At 50.4% G+C, this 23,072-nt stretch overlaps 1 long non-coding RNA gene across 1 annotated transcript in view; it reads right to left on the reverse strand.

The window, feature by feature from the left end:
• Positions 1-716: 716 nt before the first annotated feature.
• The window catches only part of LOC141257932 (uncharacterized), a 35,330-nt gene continuing 12,974 nt past the window's right edge, over positions 717-23,072 (reverse strand). The window contains exon 3 of the long non-coding RNA XR_012318134.1: positions 717-1,219. This is a non-coding gene — a long non-coding RNA (uncharacterized lncRNA). The remainder of the gene's footprint in view (positions 1,220-23,072) is intronic.

A 23,072-nucleotide genomic window follows, 5' to 3' on the forward strand; every position in this document is an offset into this window, starting at 1 on the left:
GGACACCTTTGAAGGTGTTTTCTATGTGTTTCTATGTGTTTTTGTTTGCCTGCCATTTGTTTTAATGGTGTTCGACGGTGTTCGATGAACAGTTCGACGAACAGTTCCTCGAACATCCCGATGTTCGACTAACCGAACCGAACCCGAACACTACGGGGGTGGCTCAACACTAGTGCAAAGCAGTCATCAAAGCAAAAGGTGGCTACTTAGAAGAACCTAGAATATAAGACATATTTTCAGTTGTTTCACACTTTTTTGTTATGTATATAATTCCACATGTGTTAATTCATAGTTTTGATGCCTTCAGTGTGAATGTACAATTTTCATAGTCATGAAAATACAGAAAAATCTTTAAATGAGAAGGTGTGTCCAAACTTTTGGTCTGTACTGTATCTATCGATCTATTTATCTATCTATTATCTATCTATCCATATATCCATATATCTATTATTAGTGATGAGCGAACGTGCTTGCCACTGCTCGGAACTCTCCCGAGCATCACGATGCTCGACACCTGTCCACACTGCCAGCGCTCGGCAAGTATTTCAGGGTTGCTTGGGCAGGAACTCGGGTCCCCGCCTGGAATGTTTGGCGAGCTTTAGAGAGCCAATGAACTTGCAGGGATTAAAAGGAAAAGGAAACCAGCTTCCAAAAATAGCAAAGTTTATTGAAAAAAATCAACGTAGTTTAAAATTTCCATGTCATACTGGGGAATCTCACATAGAGAAAATGCAACGCGTTTCAAACACAGATCTGTGTTCTTTGTCAAAGCTAACATGCATATCACACACTATAGTATTATACTTAGTAGCGACCAATGAGATTAAGAAATCGGGTCACATGAGGGTGCGTCTGAGATGCATAATTAGTGTGAACCAATCACATAGAATAGTATATAAAAACAATATACATAAAGAAAATGAAATTTAAAATAGAACTTGTGACAACATACAATACAATTTGACATGTTTGACCAAAAAAAGCCGAGATATAAGATTAATAATGGAACATGATTTCACGGCGTGCATTAAGACCATCTGGAAAACGGGATCCAAGATTGTAGATCCAGAATGCCTCTCTGGTAAGTAAGCGGTGTCTGGTATCCCCTCCTCGGTGTGCAGGCTTAACTCTTTCGATGCCAATCACCTGTAAGGAACTAGAAGATCTCTGGTGACGTTCAATAAAATGTCTGGAAGCATGTGAAATGTTACGATTAACACTAGAACGAGAAGATATATTAGTTAAATGCTCTGAAATACGAACTTTGAGTATTCTTGTGGTACATCCAACATATATAAGATCACATATTTTGCATAAGATTACATAAACCACGTTGGAGCTATTACAATTAATATAGTCCTTAATTTTGAAAGTTTGTGTGTGATTATGATTATGAAATTCTTTGGTTGCTGATGAATGTTTCCAAATACGGCATCTATTCTGGCCAAATGTATAAAAACCAGAATGATTCAACCAAGCACTAGATTTTCTAGTGGAAGAAAAAAGAGAAGGTGATACAATATTGCCTATAGTGATACCTTTCCTTGCTACGACAGAACAATTAGACTGTAAGGTTTTAGATAAAGAAGCATCCTCATATAGAACTGAAATATATTTAAAAAATATTGATTTAATGGCATTAAACTGGGGACTAAATTGCAGCGACAAAACCAATCTGTTAGATTTATTTGCAGAGTTCTGAACACTCTATGGTTCAGAATCTCGACATCTCTTGTTCTCAATTATCTCAATTGTTCTCAAGTCATGGTGGCTCTTCCGGTCGCATGGGCTTTAAGCCTTGCATAGCCTGGGCATTGTTTGAGATTGAAAAGATGACCAACTCATGTTATCTGTAACATTTGTCACCAAAAGCTAAGTAGAGGCCAAAAAATACATAGTTTGAGTACTTCATGCATGAACCGTCACATGGATATGAAGCATAAGTGGCAGTGGGAAGCTCACTGTCCTACAATGCGGCCTAGCGGGCCGGGCCAACCACCCTCTGCCCCATCTTGTGCATCCGCAGCATCTTCATCCTCTGTGACTGGGGGGAACAGCAGTCACACATGTTTTTGGACAGACCTGCCACCTCTTTACCTGCAATTGTGATTGGCAGGTCGTCAGTTCATTTGGAAGTGGAAACACCTGCTGGTGTTGAGCGCTCTCCGACATCGAGAGCACCACCTTTGGATCAAGGTAACATAACATGTCCGCCTGCATCTTCCTCACAGACCCCTACTCAACCCCGTCTAAGCACAACAGCCAGCCCTCGGTCCCTCAGATGTGGACAAGTAAAAGACCATTTCCTCCTAGCCATGACAAAGCTAAGAGGTTGAATTTCACCATCTGCAAGCTCTTGGCTACAGAAATGCTGCCTTTCCAACTGGTGGACACAGAGGATTTTCGAGACCTTATGTCCATCGCAGTGCCCCGGTACCAGATGCCCAATCGCCATTACTTCTCAAAGAAAGCTGTGCCTGCGCTACACCAGCATGTCGCACACAATATCACATCTTCCTTGAGAAACTCTGTGTGTGACAGGGTGCATTTCACCACAGACACTTGGACGAGTAGGCATGGACAGGGGCGTTACATGTCGCTGACTGGGTACTGGGTAACTATGGTGACAGCAGGACAAGGGGCTGCTGTCCAAGTCTTGCTGTCCCCACGAGTTGTGCGTCAATCCTCTTTATTAAGAAGTTTTTCCACTGCTTTGCCTCCTCATCCTTAGTGTTGAGCCACCCCCGTAGTGTTCGAGTTCGGTTCGGTTCGTCGAACACCCGTGTGTTCGCCGAACTGTTCGTCGAACTGTTCGTCGAACACCTTCGAACACCGTTAAAACCAATGGCAGGCAAACAAAAACACATAGAAACACATAGAAAACACCTTCAAAGGTGTCCAAAAGCTGACAAACTGCTCAGAAGACATAACTAACACATGGAAAAGTGACAAGTACATATAGTCATGCGAAAATAAAAGAGGTGGAGGAGTAAAAGGAGGGGGAGACACAGATATAGGCATGTCATGCCCTTCTAAAATCCAAAAAGTGAGAAGCCGAGACGGCCAGTCCGCTCCTGCCCGTGCCACCTCCGTGTCGCCGGGTTTGTGCCAGAGCCGCGGTGAACCCTGACGGCCAGCCCCCCTCTCCCAATACTGGTGCCTGTCCGCTGGTGGGTAGAGCGAGCCCCCCTGTGGTGGAGGCAGCTCTAAGCTTTTTAATTTAAATTGTCTCTCTAATTTGAATGAATACACTTTAAATCCATTTACAAGGATCTATTGGAGGGCAAGTCTCATGCCAGCAGCCGAGGTAATTCCAGTTCCAGTAGCGTCCACTAAAGCTGCTGCAGTTAAAAAGCTTTTATAAGGATCGAGCTCGGCTGTCCACCGCAAGGCATCCTACTGCCAGTCCCAGCCCCTATGCCTTGGGGTGCCTCCTGATGCTCTTCACTAAGTATCCCATGGTCCCGAAGCATTTCCTTTGAAAAAATTAAGTGTCTAAACTACAGGTGGTGTAGCTTGCTTAACAGCCGGGATAATCCGCTGACTAGCAGACACTGCTACTAGGCACAAAGTATTTCCTGGGCTAGATGCAGTTAAAAATTTGTAATTAGATACTCTCGTTGGATGCTGAGAAAGCATTCCATAGAGTCTCCTGGCACGCCATATATGATTCTCTTAAAAAGCTTGGGGTAGGGGTCTAGGGGACCCTTTTATAGCCAAAATCACGGCCCTGTATCGCAATACGTCACCTAGGCTGAAGATAAATGGAACTGTAGCACCCTGAGGGCTCGGTTGCTACAGACGTATTGCACCTCACCCAGAGGTGTAATATCTCACTCTCAGGTAAGGATGGAGTGTGGATCAGGACCCGACACCTGCATGCATTACACCACATTGCCGTGGGGCAGGGCGACCAATATGCCCCTGAGATCTGTCCCTGGCTGGAGTGGGGGGAGGGAACACTGAGGAAGGGGAACCCTGTAGTGCAGGAGCAGGGAGGAAGCAGTTCCTGGTTGCATTGAGAAGGGAGTATAAAAGGTGGGCACCATCTTAGTTCAGTGCAGAGAAGTCTGAGCAGAAGTGGCAGGGAGCAGGGGCTCTGCATGAGCTCTGCTCCGGAGGCGGGCCTAGTAACAGAGGCCCAGGCCTGGAAGAGGGAGAAGGAAGGAAGAGGAGCGGAGAAGGCTCCAGGAATGAGGAATGAAGGGATCCCAGGGGTGCGGACGGGCGAGTCGCCACCGCACGCCCGAATCCACCTGCGTGGAGGGGTCAGGCCAAAGGGGGAGACCGGTCCCCGAACTAGTGGAGGCAGGAAACGACCCTCAGCTAGAAACCGGAGGCTCTGACATTTTATGTGGCGCAGCCCCTCGCTACACCCGCTAGGAAGGCACCACATAGGGTCAGGGAAACTGGCGCCAAGTTTACCAAGAGGAGGCCCGAGGCAGCCGGACAGAAGTGTTGGTAAGAAAGGCCAGACAAAGGACACACAAAGGGGGTCCTGTGAAGTGCTCCATAGTTATCTGGGAGTTGTCTGAGCCCCTCACCTGGTGAGCACAGTACGACGTGGGCAGCCGTTACCTGCAGACGTGGTCTGGATAATAAGAACTGTGAGTAAAGGCCCTGGACTGCATCACTGACTCCGTGTCGTTACTGCTGCTGCCCTGCACCATCACCCCCATCCTCCGCATACACTACCCTGAGGCTATACTCCTCCCGTGGGGAGTTATGCTACGCTCTGCTGCACCCACAACACCAGCCTCAGCGGTCTGCCCTGTAGCGGTGGTTCACTCTGACCGCAATCCACGGGTGGCGTAGTCGGACATTTAAACATCAAAACCACATAAATAGTTCCGCCACTGGTTTGACCGCCCTGAGCCACGGAACCGGGTCGCCGCCACGAAGACTACAACCACCAGCATCCACCAAAAAGGGTCCGGCTCCGGGTGTCCCAAGGCCCAGGGGGTGCGTCAGAACATTTTCATCACCTTTCACAATCACCAATGGGACAAGGCAGGGATGTCCTCTGTCCCCTCTCTTATACATCCTAGTGACGGAGCACCTGCTCTCATCAATTCGCCATAACCCCAATATTAGGTGGATTGAGGTGGGAGGCACCGAGTACAAGTGCTCTCTATTTGCTGATGATGTCCTAGTATATATCACTCAATCACATATATCCATCCCTGCTGTTATGGCTGAAATAGATCACTTTGTTACATGGTAAAATTTTAAAATCAATGCAGCGAAGTCTGAGGCCCTCGATGTCTCCCTCCCCAAATCCATATAGGATTCCATCCAGTCCAACTTTCCCTTTGCCTGGCCCTCACAGGGTATCAAATACTTAGGAATTCCTATTCATAGAGACCTCTCCCATCTATGTTATCTTAATTTTGGGCCCTTTATTGAACAATTCCATACAGACCACGGTTGGCAAGTTAGAACTGTAAGATTCACTACGTGAACCACTGGTGTTTTGTGGAAAAGCACATGTACACTGCGTTCCAAATTATTATGCAAAAAGTGTTTAGGAGTGATAAGGGAAGAATTTGTTTGTTTGTCAGTTAAACTCATTGATGGTGATGTGTGTCAGGGCTCTTTATATCACTGTAAGCAATTGCAGACACCTGTGCTAATTAGTTTGGCAGGTGTGTCCAATGAAAGGCAAGACTACTTAAGAAGGCTCTCTCACATTATTAAGCAGCCTACATTTTCTGCCAAAATGGGAAAGAAAAAGGATGTGTCGGCTGCTGAGAAGCAACAAATTGTGGAGTGTTTAGGTCAAAGCATGACTACAATCAACATTGTGCGATGATCAGGATGAAGTGTCTTGGCAATCAAGAAGTATGTAGCTGATTCACAGTACACACGTGTGCGTGCTGATAAGGGCAAATTGAGGACTCTTTCCTACAGGCAATTACGTCAGGTTAAAAGAGCAGCGGCAAGAAAGCCTTGTCATAGCAGCAGACAAGTTTTTGAAGCTGCTGGTGCCTCCAACGTCCCCCGAACAACAAGATGCAGGGTCCTTCAGAGGTTTGCAGCTGTGCATACGCCATCCTGTCGACCTCCTCTATCCACTTCACACAAGCAGAAACGGCTCCAGTGGGCCAAACATTACATGAAGACTGATTTCAAAACTGTTTTGTTCACGGATGAGTGCCATGCAGCGCTCGATGGTCCAGATGGATGGAGTGGAGGATGGCTGGTTGATGGACACCCCACGCAAACACGGCTACAGCGCCAACAAGGAGGAGGTGGAGTAATGTTTTGGGCTGGAATCATGGGGAGAGAGATTGTCGGCCCCTTTAGGATCCCTGAAGGCGCTAAAGATGAACTCCATAATGTATGTGGATTTTCTCAAACAGCACTTCCTGCCATGGTTCAAGAAGAAGAACCGTGTATATCACAGCAAGATCATTTTTCTGCATGATAATGCACCATCTCATGCTGCACATAAAACATCTGCATCTCTGGCTGATATGGGCATAAAAGGGGACAAACTTATGGTGTGACCCCCATGCTCCCCTGACCTCTACCCCATTCAGAACCTTTGGAGCATCATTAAAAGGAGTGTCTATGATGGCGGGAGGCAGTTCACATCTAAGCAACAGCTCTGGGAGGGTATTCTGTCCTCATGCAAAACAATTGAAGCAGAAACCATCCAAAACCTGACAAATTCAATGGACGAGAGAGTTCAGAAGCTCCTTTCGAACAAGGGGTCCTATGTGAAAATGTAACATCACCTACAATAAAGTTTTGAGTTGAAAACTGTTTGATTTCAGTTTCTAACAACCTGCTAATGCTTATAATTTCAAAAATGACCATTTTTTTGGTCTTTATTAAAATGAAAAGGTTGATCGAAAAGTTTAGGGGATCTAAGAGTGTGGCAACCCAGTAGTCATGATTACTTCGAATTCTGACAATATGAGGGTCATGCTGCAGGTAGTGCAGCAAGAAGGCACTTATGTGTCTTGCGCATCTCGGAGCCCCAAAATTATTTTCCGGGCTAGATGCAGCTAAAAATTATTTTTACTTTTAAATCTGGTGGAGCTTATTATAGATGGCCTAATAGGATCAGTGCTGCACACTGCTACAAAGCCCAATTTATTTTCCAGTCAAGATACAGATAAACATGATTAGTAATTTGAAAGCTTAAAACGGTTGGTAGGGTGATTTTAACCAATCATCAAGCTTTTACTCTCCCCAGGATGACACAGGGGTAGAAAAGTCGTTTCGGATCCATGATTTGTTCATCTTTATGAACGTGAGTCTGTCTACATTATCAGTGGAGAGCCGCGTGCGCTTATCTGTCAGCACACCACCAGCAGCGCTGAACACACGTTCAGACAGAACGCTGGCTGCGGGGCATGACAAGATCTCCAAGGCGTAAGTGGCTAGCTCCGGCCATTTATCCAGATTAGAAGCCCAAAAAGAGCAAGGGTCCAGTGACACAATCGTGGCTTCAATGTTTACTTGGAGATACTCCTGTACCATCGTCTCTAGGCGTTGACTATGTGTCAGACTTCTTGTCTCCTGTGGCCTTGCAAAGGATGGGCTAAAAAAGTGGTGAAATGATTCCGCAAAATTGATGTTACCAGCAGATACTGTGGTTCTGTTACGGTTTGAGTGCTGAACACTTGACGGTCCCACGGTTGGCAAGTTGGAACTGTGAGATTCACTACGTGCACCACTGGTATTTTGTGGAAAAGCACATGTAAGATTATGCAACAGTCTCTGCTGATACTCCTGCATGCGTGCATCCCTTTCTATGGCAGGAATAATTTCTGCAAATTTACTTTTGTACCGGGGATCTAACAGTGTGGCAACCCAGTAGTCAGGATTATTTCTAATTCTCACAATTCGAGGGTCATGTTGCAGGTAGTGCAGCAAGAAGGCACTCATGTGTGTTGCGCATCCAGGAGCACCAAGTCCCTGTTGTGTTGGTGGCGAGGTAACAATCATGCTTCCTTCCTCTGTCCTCTCCCCCCAACCTCGCACAACAGAAATGTGATCAAGGTCTCCCTCATCTGATGAGTCTTCCATCAGTTCGTCCTCCACTTCTTCCTGGGCTCCTGCACCTTCCTCACTAGTTTGGCTGCTACCATGCGCCCTGGTAAAACCATCTCCCCCACCCTCACATGCCTGCCGCCTTGGTGCTGCCGACCGTCTGGACCTTGCAGATGTTAGCCCTTCCGCATACAACTCCTCCTCCTCTACTTCCTCCACCTCCTCTTGTGCCACCACCTGACTCCGAATTCTGTTTAACATGTGCTCCAGCATGTAAATCACCGGAATAGTCATGCTGATAATGGCATCGTCAGCACTAAACATCTTCGTCGCCATTTCAAAACTGTGCAGAAGGGTGCATAGGTCCCTGATCTGAGACCACTCCTCCAGCGTGATTTGCCCCACCTCTGAATCTTGTTGGCCCAGGCTATACGTCAGAACGTATTGCACCAGGGCTTGTCGGTGCTGCCACAGTCGCTGCAACATGTGCAGAGTTGAATTCCACTGGGTAGGCACATCGCATTTTAGCCGGTGAAGTGGCAGGCCCAACGACTTCTGTAGAGATGTAAGTCGCTGAGCTGCGGGATGCGAACGGCGGAAGTGAGCACACAGCGACCGTGCCCTCTGCAGAAGGCCATCTAGTCTGGGATAGTGGGCTAAAAATTGCTGGACAACCAGGTTCAACACGTGAGCCATACAAGGCACGTGTGTGACATTGCCCCGGCGAAGGGCCGCACCCAGGTTTGCAGCATTGTCGCACACGGCCTTCCCTGGTTTCAGGTCCAGTGGAGACAACCATTCATGAAATTGGTTCTCCAGAGCTGACCACAACTCCTCAGCTGTGTGACTCACATTTCCCAGACATTTCAAAGTAAAAACCGCCTGATGACGTTGAGCCCTACTGCCAGCATAGTAAGGAGGTGTGCAGGATCCCTTCTGCGCAGTTAGAAAGCTTGTGGCATGACCAGACAGGCTTTGGGTGCAGGTGGAAGACCGAGAGGAGGTTGAGGAGGCAGAAGCAGTGGAGGAACTTTGACATAAAGAGGATTGACGCACAACTCGTGGGGACGGCAAGACTTGGACAGCAGCCCCTTGTCCTGCTGTCACCATAGTTACCCAGTGCCCAGTCAGCGACATGTAACGCCCCTGTCCATGCCTACTCGTCCAAGTGTCTGTGGTGAAATGCACCCTGTCACACACAGAGTTTCTCAAAGAAGCGGTGATGTTGTGTGCGACATGCTGGTGGAGCGCAGGCACACCTTTCTTTGAGAAGTAGTGCCGACTGGGCATCTGGTACTGGGGCACTGCGACGGACATAAGGTCTCGAAAATCCTCTGTGTCCACCAGGCGGAAAGGCAGCATTTCTGTAGCCAAGAGCTTGCAGATGGTGAAATTCAACCTCTTAGCTTTCTCATGGCTAGGAGGAAATGGTCTTTTACTTGTCCACATCTGAGGGACCGAGGGCTGGCTATTGTGCTTAGACGGGGTTGATAAGGGTGTCCCCGGCAAACTGCCGGTCTGTGAGGAAGATGCAGACGGACATGTTAGGTTGCCTTGATCCAAAGGTGGTGCTATCGATGTCGGACAGCGCTCAACACCAGCTGGTGTTACCACCTCCAAAGAAAATGATGACCTGCCAATCACGCTGGCTGTTGCGGGTAAAGAGGTGGCAGGTCTGCGCCCCAAAACAGGTGTGACTGCTGTCCCCCCAGTCACAGAGGATGAAGAGGCCGCGGATGCACAAGATATGGCAGACGGTGGTTGGCCCGGCCGGCTAGGCCGCATTGTAGCACACTGAGCTTCCCACTGCAACTTATGCTTCATGTCCATGTGCCGGTTCATGCATGAAGTACTCAAACTATGTATTTTTTGGCCTCTACTTAGCTTTTGCTGACAAATGTTACAGATAACACGAGTTGGGTCATCTTAATTGATCTGAAAAAATGCCCAGTCTATGCAAGGCTTAGCACCCATGCGACCTGAAGAGCCACCACGACTTGTGGTGAGAGGCAGAGTTGTGTTTGAGGATGCAGTTGTTGACGTGCTTCAAGTACTACGTCTCTGTCCAGGAAGGCGCAACCTGACCTCGTCGTCACTAGCATCTTCCTCCACCTCCTCTGCTGACCTCATCTCTTGGCTGACTGTGGGTTGACAGTAAGTGGGATCTCCAACCTCATCATCATCACCCTGTGTGTTATCACACCCGTCGTCCTCAGAGCCAACCTGTTCCTGCCCTGACAAAAAACTAAAGTTGTCGCTCCAATCAGGTATTTGAGTCTTATCATCGTCTTCCTCATTGTCTCCACCAACAGGAGTTACAGTTTGGGAATGAGGGTCTACATTATGGTCAGAACCTTCTGCGTCTGGTACTGGATCCGACTCATAAAGATTCTGGGCATCAGTGCAGATCATTTCCTCGTCTGGATTCACAGAAGCGCTGGAGTCGACCTCTGATTCCCAGGCTATAGTATGAGTAAACAGCTCTGCAGACTCAACCATCTGTTCTACCTCATACTCAGACGGGCAGCTGGAGATTTGGGAGCTGTGAGGAAGCAAGTGCGATTTGGGTGACACCTTTGAGGACTGGAGTATTTGTGATGTTGAAGTTGATGTGGAGGAGAGCCCACTTAAAGGAGCACTTGATATCTGTTGAAGCACCTGCTGTTTTTGTGCCTCATCTGGAATTTGTAGCGATTGGCGTGGCCGTAAGAAAGGGATCTTATAACATTGTCCGCTAAAAGAAGTAGACATTTTAGTTTGGCTGGAAGATGGTCTTTCTTCTGCAGATGTTACTGTTGCTTTAACACCTACCCCATGGACACAACCTTTTTTCCCCTTCCCAACACGCCTATTCCCCTTTCCACCAGCAGCAGGCCTTTTTACACTCATTTTGGTGGTTAACTAATTCACAACTCTGGAGTTGTTTGCACAAAAAAACAATGGATGGTAACCGAGCAGAGCTGAGTGGCCAAACTGTGGTATTAGGCCAAAACTATTGGCTGGGTTAGATGCAGAAAAAAATTATATTCAATTTGCAACCTGATGGAGGTCAGTATAGATGGACTAATACAACAAGTCCCACACACAGCTAGAAGCCCAATATTTTTTCAGAGGTAGATGCAGAAAAAAATATATTCAGTTTGCAACCTGATGGAGGTCAGTATAGATGGACTAATACAACAAGTCCCACACACAGCTAGAAGCCCAATATTTTTTCAGAGGTAGATGCAGAAAAAAATATATTCAGTTTGCAACCTGATGGAGGTCAGTATAGATGGACTAATACAACAAGTCCCACACACAGCTAGAAGCCCAATATTTTTTCAGAGGTAGATGCAGAAAAAAATATATTCAGTTTGCAACCTGATGGAGGTCAGTATAGATGGACTAATACAACAAGTCCCACACACAGCTAGAAGCCCAAATATTTTTTCAGAGGTACTGTAGATGCAGATAAAAATTATTTTGAATTTGCAACCTGATGGAGGTCAGTATAGATGGACTAATAGAGAAAGTCCGACACACTGCTAGAAGGCCAAATATTTTTTCAGAGCTAGATGCAGAAAAAAATTAGATTCAGTTTGCAACCTGATGGAGGTCAGTATAGATGGACTAATAGAATGATGCTATGCCCAAAAGATTTTACTTCACTAGGTGCAGTAAAAAAATTGGTATTCTATACACAGGTGGTATATCTTGCAACACAGATAGGCTACTCCACTGACTAACACACTCTGCAATAGGCCAAAAAGGATTAGCTTTGCTAGATTCAGCCAAATGCTGTGAAAAAAACTTGCACAGCACTGGCACAGACCTGCCTGGCAAAAACTGATAGGAACTGATGTAACCTAGTCCTAAAAAGGACTCCAATTACAATTAGTCTTTACTCCCACAACCTATCTATTTAAGAGCACAGACCTGCCTGATAAAAGTCATAGGAAATGCTGTAACCTAGTCCTTAAAAGGACTGCAATCACAACTATTCCCTACTCCCAAGCTATCTGTATATTTGTGCGAAAATTGGCTTGAAATTAACAAGGTATAGCGCACACAGCAACAGCGGTGCCGTCTAACACGCAGCTGCAGCAGTGAGAAAATGGTGGCGATGGGGAAAATGGCTTGGTCTTATAGGGCAAGGACATGTGACATACACTGCCAATGACACATGCCCTTGCTTGTGTGAAAAAAAGCACTTCGCTCCGTGTGTGCGCTGCTGATAGGCTGACAGATTGCACCTCCCCACTGTAAATGCGGGAAAGAGAAAAAAAAAATGGAGATCTTCATTGTTCCTGCAGAGATCCATCCCCTGCCCCTCCCCCCACCCCGCTGTACACTCAAACTGCGTATTAACATTAATTTTCATCATTACTGAGAAAAAATCCAGTTATGATTTTGGTGCACGAACAGTTATCGAACATAACCTCGAACAGCCGAATTTTTCTCAAATTGTTCGTGTTCGCCGAACGGCTCGAACACCGCCCAAAACAGCTCGAATTTGAGATTGGCGAACAGTTCGAGTAGAACAACGCTCATCTCTACTCATCCTCCTCTCGGTCCTCTACCTGCACCCAAAGCCTGTCTGGTAATGCCACCCACTTTCCAACTGCGCAGAAGGAATCCTGCACACCTCCTTACTATGCTGGCAGCAGGGCTCAACGGCATCAGGCGGTGATTACTTTGAAATGTCTGGGAAATATGAGTCACACAGCTGAGGAGTTGTGGTCAGCTCTGGAGAACCAATTTCATGAATGGTTGTTTCCATTGTACCTGCAGCCAGGGAATGCCGTGTGCAACAATGCTGCAAACCTGGGTGCGGCCCTTCGCCGGGGCAATGTCACACACGTGCCTTGTATGGCTCACGTGTTGAACCTGGTTGTCCAGCAATTTTTAGCCCACTATCCCGGAGTAGGATGACTGACCATGCTCTCCTCCTCCTCCTCCTCCTCTCTGTCCTCTGGCCATCCCCGCTGAACAGACGGTATGACAGCTGTGCAGGTAGTACCGTCTATAGTGCATGAAACTAGCTCCTGTCTTTCCTCCTCCTCCTCTTCCTCATTGTCACCTAATCCACGTTGGGATGAGATGAGGCTTGGCTCTGTGTAATCACCTTGTATGGTTCCTTGCTCCATCTCATCGTGCAATGCAATGCATCCTCTTTGATCGTAAGAAGAGACCGTTTCAGAAGACAGAGAAGCAGGATGGTTATGCTAAGTATGGCATCATTGCCGCTCACCATCTTGGTGGAGTCCTCAAAGTTTTGGAGGATGGTACATATGTCTGACATCCATGTCCACTCCTGAGGTCTTATATGTGGAGTCTGAACTGAATACCGATGGCCTTGTTGATGCTGGTACTCAACAACTGCACTCTTCTGCTCACAAATCCTTCCCAACATCTGCAGTGTAGAGTTCAAACATGTGGGGATATCATACACCAGTCTGTGAGCCGGAAGCTGCAAACGCTGCTGAAACACTGCAACGGCGGCGGAAGCTGTAGGTGACTTTCTAAAATGGGCACACAGGCGGCGTACTTTAACAAGCTGATACGGCAGCTCTGGGTAGGATTTGAGAAACTGCTGAACCATGAGGTTAAGCACATGGTCGAGGCATGGTACGTGTGTGAGCTCGCCTCTCTTCAGAGCCACCACCAGGTCCCGGCCATTGTCACACGCGATCATGCCTGGCTGTAGGTTCAGCGGTGTGAGCCACAGATCAGCCTGCTCTTTCAGAGCTGTCCACAACTCTTCAGCATTGTGCTGTTTTTCACCTAAGCATATTAGCTTCATCACAGCCTGTTGCTGCTTGGCCAAGGCAGTGCTGCAGTGCTTCCAGCTTGTGACTGATGTGGTCATTTCGGAGATGGAGGCTGAAGAGGAGGAGGAGGAGGAGCAGGATGAGGTGCAGGAGCTGTAGACCGTGGGGGCAACCCTGATTGACCTAGGGCCCGCAATTCTTGGCATCGGGAGGACTTGTTACGTCACAAGGTCTGACTGGGTCCTGGCTTCCACTATGTTAACCCAGTGTGCCGTCAGTGAGATGTGCCATCCCTGGCTACAAGCACTTGTCCGTGGTTAGGTGGACTTTACCGGTACCTGCGTTGCTGAGTGCACCGCTAATGTTTTTGGACACGTGCTTGTGTAATGCGGGGACAGCAAACCAGGAGAAATAGTGGAATCTGGGGACCGAGTACCGAGTGACGGCCACCGCCATCAGGTTGCAGAATGCTTCCATTTCCACGAGCCTAAAAGGCAACATTTCGAGCGCAAGCAGTCGTGAAATGTGAGAATTTAGTAGTGTGGCCTCTGGGGCGTTGGCTGCATATTTGCGCTTGCATTCCAAGGACTGGGGTATGGACAACTGAACGCTGCACTGGGACAAGGACATGGACGTGCTTCCTGATGCTGCTACTTGAGAGTGTGCAGCGACAGGTGCAGGGCAGGAGGCATCTTCACATGCACCATGGACAGGGGATTGGCTTGCATGCACAACAGCAGAAGAAGCAATGGTGCCACCTGCAGAAACTGTTCCTGGACCCTGGGGTTTGGCCCACAAAGTCAGGTGCTTTGCTGCCATGTGCCTGATCATTCTGGTGGTGGTAAGTCTGGTCGTTTTGCCACCCCCGCTGATGCTGGCCTGGCAGGTGGTGCAAATGGCCTTTTTGGGGTTATCGGCAGAGGTTTTAAAAAACAACCAGACTCGGGAAGACCTAACAGTTGTACTGGCAACTTCCTTCGTGTTGGCGTTAAGGGGAGCTGTTGCCTGCGGCACCACACTGCTTCTTCCTGCCTGTTGGGGTGCTCTGCCTCCCTCCCCCTGTGTGCTGCTGTCCTCGATCTGCATGTCATCCTGCCAGCACCTCTCTGTACACTGTCTGATTCGGAAGTGACTTTGACGAGCATGGCGGCGCCAGGTCTGATATAGATCTGATGATGCTGTGCGGACAGCCAATCACTGTAATTCCCACAACCAACATGGCTGCGGCATTACAGTGTATAGCAGGCAATTGCTGCATGTTCATTGGCTCTCTAAAGAGCGCCAAACATTCAGGGAGGGGACCCAAGTTCCCACCCGAGCAACCCGGATATACTCGGCAAGTGCCGAGCATATCGAGCAGTGAGATGCTCCGGCGAGCACCGAGCAGTAGCGAGCATGCTCGCTCATCATTAGTCATCAGCAAAATGGCTCCGGACAGCGCAGTATGGACACGAGCGTACTTCGGCCCCGCACTCCTCCCCCGGCCTCCAGCAGAATTGGACACAGCGCTGGAACACGGGGAAGAAAGGTGAGTATAAGTGTTTAATTTTTTGTATGTGTGCAGCGTGATGGGGATGAGCGGTGCCATGAGGTGAGGGGCACAGGCATTCCAATATTGGGAGGTGAGGAGACAATGCATACCAGGATTGGCGGGTGAGGGGACTATGCATGCCCGGTTTGGGGTGTGAGGGGACCATGCATACCAGGATTGGGGGATGAGGGAACCATGCATACCAAGATTGGGGGGTGAGGGGTGCCATGCATACCAGGAGTGGGGGGCGAGGAGTGCCATACATACCAGGAATGGGGGGTGAGGGGCCCATGCATATCAGGATTGGGGGGATAGGGGTGCCATACATACCAGAATTGAGGGGTGAGTGGTGCCATACATACCAGGATAAGGATGAGGGGGTAATATGCATACCAGGAATGGGTGGTGAGGTGACCATGTATAGCAGCATTGGGCGGTGAAGGTGCCATGCATACCACAATTGGAGGGTGAGGGGGCCATGAATACTAGGATTGGGGGGTGAGGGGACCATGCATACCACGATTGGGGGTGAGGAGGTACCATACATACCAGGATTGTGGAGTGAGGGGACCATGCATACCAGGATTGGGGGTGAGGGGGTACCATGTATGCCAGGATAGGGATGAGTGGGTACCATGCATACCAGGAGTGGGGAGTGAGGAGTGCCATACATACCAGGAATGGGGGGTGAGGGGCCCATGCATATCAGGATTGGGGGGATAGGGGTGCCATACTTACCAGGATTGGGGGGTGAGTTGTGCCATACATACCAGGATAAGGATGAGGGGGTAATATGCATACCAGGAATGGGTGGTGAGGGGACCATGTATAGCAGCACTGGGTGGTGAAGGTGCCTTGCATACCACAATTGGAGGTTGATGGGTTCATGCATACTAGGATTGGGGGCTGATGGGACCATGCATACCAGGATTGGGTGTGAGGGTGAATATGCATACAAGGATTGGGGGTGAGGGGGTACCATACATACCAGGATTGTGGAATGAGGGGACCATGCATACCAGGATTGGGGGTGAGGGGGTACCATGTATGCCAGGATAGGGATGAGTGGGTACCATGCATACCTGGAATTGGGGGGTGAGGGTATCATGCATACCAGGATTGGGGAGTGAGGGGTACCATGCATACCAGGATTGAGGGATGAGGGGACCAGGCAAATCAGGAATGGGCGGTGAGGGGTGCCATGCATACCATGATTGGGGGGTGAGGGGTGCCATACATACCAGGATAGGGATGAGGGGTACCATACATACCAGGAGGGGGGTGAGGGGAACATGCATACAAGGATTGGGGGGGTGAGGGGTGCCATACATACCTAGATTGGGGGGTCAGGGGACCATGCATACCAGGATGGGGGGTGAGGGGACCATGCATACCAGGATTGGGTGTGAGGGTGAATATGCATACCAGGATTGGGGTGAGGGGTGCCATACATACCAGAATTGCGAGGTGAGGGTACCATGCATACCAGGATTGGGGGGTGAGGGGGTACCATGCATACCAGGATTGAGGGGTGAGGGGACCAGGCATATCAGGTATGGGCGGTGAGGGGTGCCATGCATACCAGGAGGGGGGTGAGGGGAACATGCATACAAGGATTGGGGGGTGAGGGGTACCATGCATACTAGGATTGGGGGGGTGAGGGGTGCCATACATACCAGGATTGGGGGGTGAGGGGACCATGCATACCAGGATTGGGGGTGAGGGGACCATGCATACCAGGATTGGGGGTGAGGGTGAATATGCATACCAGGATTGGGGTGAGGGGTGCCATACATACCAGAATTAGGGGGTGAGGGTACCATGCATACCAGGATTTGGGGGTGAGGGGCCCATGCATACCAGGATTCGGGGGTGAGGGTTGCTATACATATCAGGATTATGGGGCGTGAGGGGTCCCCTACATACCAGGATAAGGATAAGGGATTACCATGCATACCGGGATTGAGGGGTGAGGGGACCATGCATACCAGGATTGGGGGTGAGGGGGTACCATGTATGCCAGGATAGGGATGAGTGGGTACCATGCATACCTGGAATTGGGGGGTGAGGGTATCATGCATACCAGGATTGGGGAGTGAGGGGTACCATGCATACCAGGATTGAGGGATGAGGGGACCAGGCAAATCAGGAATGGGCGGTGAGGGGTGCCATGCATACCATGATTGGGGGGTGAGGGGTGCCATACATACCAGGATAGGGATGAGGGGTACCATACATACCAGGAGGGGGGTGAGGGGAACATGCATACAAGGATTGGGGGGGTGAGGGGTGCCATACATACCTAGATTGGGGGGTCAGGGGACCATGCATACCAGGATGGGGGGTGAGGGGACCATGCATACCAGGATTGGGTGTGAGGGTGAATATGCATACCAGGATTGGGGTGAGGGGTGCCATACATACCAGAATTGCGAGGTGAGGGTACCATGCATACCAGGATTGGGGGGTGAGGGGGTACCATGCATACCAGGATTGAGGGGTGAGGGGACCAGGCATATCAGGTATGGGCGGTGAGGGGTGCCATGCATACCAGGAGGGGGGTGAGGGGAACATGCATACAAGGATTGGGGGGTGAGGGGTACCATGCATACTAGGATTGGGGGGGTGAGGGGTGCCATACATACCAGGATTGGGGGGTGAGGGGACCATGCATACCAGGATTGGGGGTGAGGGGACCATGCATACCAGGATTGGGGGTGAGGGTGAATATGCATACCAGGATTGGGGTGAGGGGTGCCATACATACCAGAATTAGGGGGTGAGGGTACCATGCATACCAGGATTTGGGGGTGAGGGGCCCATGCATACCAGGATTCGGGGGTGAGGGTTGCTATACATATCAGGATTATGGGGCGTGAGGGGTCCCCTACATACCAGGATAAGGATAAGGGATTACCATGCATACCGGGATTGAGGGGTGAGGGGACCATGCATACCAGGATTAGGGTGTGAGGGTGCCATGCATACCAGGGTTGGGGATGAGGGGTACCATACATACAATGATTGGGTGGGTGAGGGGTGCCATTCATACCAGGATTGGGGGGTGAGGGGGTACCATACATACCAGGATTGGGGGGTGAGGGAGTACCATACATACCAGGAGGGTACCATACACTTCCGAATGGGGATGAGGGGGTACCATGCATACCAGGATTGGTGGTGAGGGGATACCATGCATACCAGAATAGGGATAAGGGGGTACTATGCAAACCAGGATTGGGGGTGAGGGTACCAAGCATACCAGGATTGGGGGGTGAGGGGGTAAAATGCATACCAGGATTGGGAGGTGAGGAGACCATGCGTACCAGGATTGGGCGATGAGGGATGCCATCCATACCAGGATTGGGGGGTGCGGGGTGACATACATACCAGGATAGGAATGAGGGGGTACCATGCATACCAGGATTGGGGGTTGAGGGTACCATGCATAACAGGATAGGGATGAGGTGTACCATGCATACCAGGATTGGGGGGTAAGGGGGCCGTGCATACCAGAATTGGAGGGTCAGGGTGACCATGCATTCAAGGATTGAGTGGTGAGTGGTGCCATACATACTATGATTGGAGGGTTAGGGGACCATGCATAACAGGATTGGGGGTGAGGGGGACCATGCATAGCAGGATTGGGGGTGAGGGGTGCCATACATACCAGAATTGGGGGCTGAGTTGACTATGCATACCAAGATTGAAGAGTGATCCCATGCATACTAGGATTGGGGAGTTAGGGGACCATTCATACGAGGATTGGGGGTCAGGGAACTGCATACCAGGATTGGGGTGTGAGGGGACCATGCATACCAGGATTGGGGGGTGAGGGGACCATGCAAACCAAGATCGGGGGGTGATGGGTGCTATGCATTCCAGAATTTGGAGGGTGAGGCGTGCAATACATACCAGGATTGGGGGGTGAGGGGGTACCATGTATACCAGGATTGGGGAGTAAGCGGTGCCATACATTTCAGAATTGTGGGTGTGGGGACCATGCATATCAGGATTGGGGGTTAAGGGGCCCATGCATACCAGGATTGGGGGGTGAGGGTTGCCATAAATTCCAGGATTGGGGGGTGAGGGGTGCCAAACATATCCGGATAGGGATGATGGGGTACCATGCATACCAGGATTGGGGGGTGAGGGGACCATGCATACCAGGATTGGAGGGTGAGGGGACCATGCATACTAGGAATGGGGAGTGAGGTGACCATGCATACCAGGATTGGGGGGTGAGGGGTGCCATTCATACCAGGATTGGAGGGTGAGGGGACCATGCATACAGGCATTGGGGATGAGGGGGTCCCATGCATACCAGTATAGGGATGAGGGGGTACCATGTATATCAGGAATTGAGGGGTGAGGGGGTACCATGCACAACAGGATTGGGGGGTGAAAGGACCTTGCATACCAGGATTGGGCGGTAAGGGGTGCCATACATACCATGATTGTGGGGTGAATGGTGCCATACATAACAGGATAGGGATGAAGGGCACTATACATGCCAGGATTGGGGGGTGAGGGGACCATGCATACCAGGATTGGGAGTGAGGGGGACCATACATAGCAGTATTGGGGGGTGAGGGGTGCCATACATACCCGAATTGGGGGCTGAGTTGACCATGCATACGAGGATTTGTGGGTGAAGGACCCATGCATATCAGGATTTGGGGGTGAGGGGAAAATGCATACCAGGATTGGAGGGTGAGGGGATTATGCATACCAGGATTGGGGTGTGAGGGGACCATGCATACCAGGATTGGGGAGTGAGGGGACCATGCATACGGAGATCGGTGGGTGAGGGGTGCCATGCATACCAGGATTGGGGGGTGAGGAGTGTCATACATACCAGGATTGGGGGGTGAGGGGGTACTATGCATACCAAGATTGGGTGGTGAAGGGACCATGCATAGCAGGGTTGGGGGGTGATCGGTGCCATGCATATCAGGATTGAGGGGTGACAGGACCTTGCATAGCAGGAATGGGGGATGAGGTGCCCATGCATACCAGGAATGGGGGGGTGAGGGGTGCCATACATACCACGATGGGGGGTGAGGGGTGCCATACATACCAGGATAGGGATGAGGGGGTACCATGCATAACAGCATTGGGGGTTGAGGGGAACATACATAGCAGGATTGGAGGGTGAGGGGGCCATGCATACCAGGATTGGAGGGTGAGGGAGCCATGCATACTAGAATTGTGGGGTGAGAGGACCATGCATAAAAGGATTGGGGGGGTGAGGGGACCATGCATACCAGGATTGGGGATGAGGGAGTACCATGCATACTAGGATAGGCATGAGGGGTTACCATGCATACCAGGAACTGGGGGGTGAGGGTACCTTGCTTACCAGAAATGGGGGGTGAGGGGGTACCATGCAAACCAAGATTGGGGGTGAGGGGACCATGAATACCAGGATTGGGCGGTGAGGGGTGCCATGCATGCCTTGATTGGGGGGTGAGGGGTGCCATACATACCAGGATATGGATGAGGTGTACCATACATACCAGGATTGGGGGGTGAGGAGTGCCATACTTACCAGAATTACTGGCTGAGCTGACCATGCATACCAGGATTTGGGGGTGTGAGGCCCATGCATACCAGGATTGGGGGGTGAGGGGACCATGCATAACAGGATTGGAGGGTGAGAGGACTATGCAAACCAGGATTGTGGTGTGGGGGACCATGCATACCAGGATTGGGGGGTGGGGGGACCATGCATACCAAGATCGGGGAGTGAGGGGTGCCATGCATACCAGAATTGGGGGGTGAGGAGTGCCATACATACCAGGATTGTGGGGTGAGGGGATTATGCATACCAGTATTAGTGGTGAGGGGGTGCCATGCATACCAGGATAGGGATGAGGGGGTACCATGCATACCAGGAATTGGGGGTGAGGGTACCATGCATACCAGGATTGCGGGGTGAGGTGGTACCATGCATACTAGTATTGGGGGTGAGGGGGGACCATACATACCAGGATTGGGGGGTAAGGGGACCATGCATACCAGTATTGTGGGGTGAGGGGACTATGCATTCCAGGATTGAGGTGTTAGGGGACAATGCATACCAGGATTGAGGGGTGAGGGGTACCATACATACCAGGATCGTGGGGTGAGGGGATTATGCATACCAGGATTTGGGGGGTGAGGGTATCATGCACACCATGATTGCGGGGTGAGGGGCACCATGCATACCAGAATTGGGGGTGAGGGGACCATGCCTAACAGGATTGGGCGGTGAGGGGTGCCATGCATACCATGATTTTGGGGTGATGGGACCATGGATACTAGGATAGGGATGAAGGGTACCATGCATTCCAGAATTTTAGGGTGAGGGGGACCAGGCATTCAAGGATAGGGGGGTGAGTGGTGCCATACATACTATGATTGGAGGGTGAGGGGACCATTCATACTAGTATTGGGGGGTGAGGGTACCATGCATACGAGGATTGGGGGGTGAGGGGGTACCATGCACACCAGGATTGGGGGGTGAGGGGACCATGCATACCAGGATTGGGCGATGAGGGATGCCATGCATACAAGGATTGGGGGGTGAGGGGTGCCATAAATACCCGGATAGGAATGAGGGGGTACCATGCATACCAGGATTGGGGGGTGAGGGGACCATGCAAACAAGGATAGGAATGAGGAGTACCATGCATACCAGGATTGGGGGGTGAGGGGACCATGCATACCAGAATTGGAGGGTGAGGGGGACCATGCATTCAAGGACTGAGGGGTGAGTGGTGCCATATATACCATGATTGGAGGGTGAGGGGACCATGCATATCAGGATTGTGGGGTGAGGGGACCATGCATACCAGGATTGTGGGTGAGGTGGACCTTGCATAGCAGGATAGGGGTGTGAGGAGTGCCATGCATACCAGAATTGGGGGCTGAGTTGACCATGCATACCAGGAATGGGGGGTGAGGGGACCATGCATACCAGGATTGGGGGGTGAGGGGACTATGCATACCAGGATTGGGGTGTGATGGAACCATGTATACCAGGAATGGGGGGTGAGGGGACCATGCATACCAAGATCAGGGGGTGAGCAGTGACATACATACCAGCATTGGGGGTGAGGGGGTACCATGCATACCAGGATTGGGTGGTGAGGGGATCATGCATACCAGGATTGGGGGGTGAAGGGTGCCATGCATATCAGGATTGGGGGTAAGGGGACCATGCTTACCAGGATTGGGGGGTGAGGGGCCATGCATTCAAGGATTGGGGGGTGAGGGGTGCTATGCCATACATACCAGGATTTGGGGGTGAGGGGTGCCATAGATACCAGGATAGGGATGAGGGGGTACCATGCACACCAGGATTGGGGGGTGAGGGGACCATGCATATCTGGATTGGGCAGTGAGGATGCCATGCATACCAGAATTGGGGGGATGAGGGGATCATGCATAAAAGGATTGATGGATGAGGGGTGCCATGCATACCAGCATTGGGGATGAGGGTTACCATACATACGACGACTGGGGGGTGAGGGGTGCCATTCATACCAGGATTGGGAATGTGGGGTACTATACATTCCATGATTGGGGATGAGTTGTGCCATGCATACCAGGATTGGGGGGTGAGGGGGTACCATACATACCCGGATTGGAGGGTGAGGGGGTATCATACATACCAGGATTGGGGGGTGAGGGGTAACATACATATCCGGATGAGGATGAGGGGGTACAATGCATACCAGGATTCGGGAGTGAGGGGACCGTGCAATCTAGTAGTGGGGGGTGAGGGGACCATGCATACC

The sequence above is a fragment of the Phyllobates terribilis genome, unplaced genomic scaffold (genome assembly GCF_046119375.1).
Source record: "Phyllobates terribilis strain yellow unplaced genomic scaffold, ASM4611937v1 Scaffold_3__8_contigs__length_932513732, whole genome shotgun sequence".
Lineage (NCBI taxonomy): Eukaryota > Metazoa > Chordata > Amphibia > Anura > Dendrobatidae > Phyllobates > Phyllobates terribilis.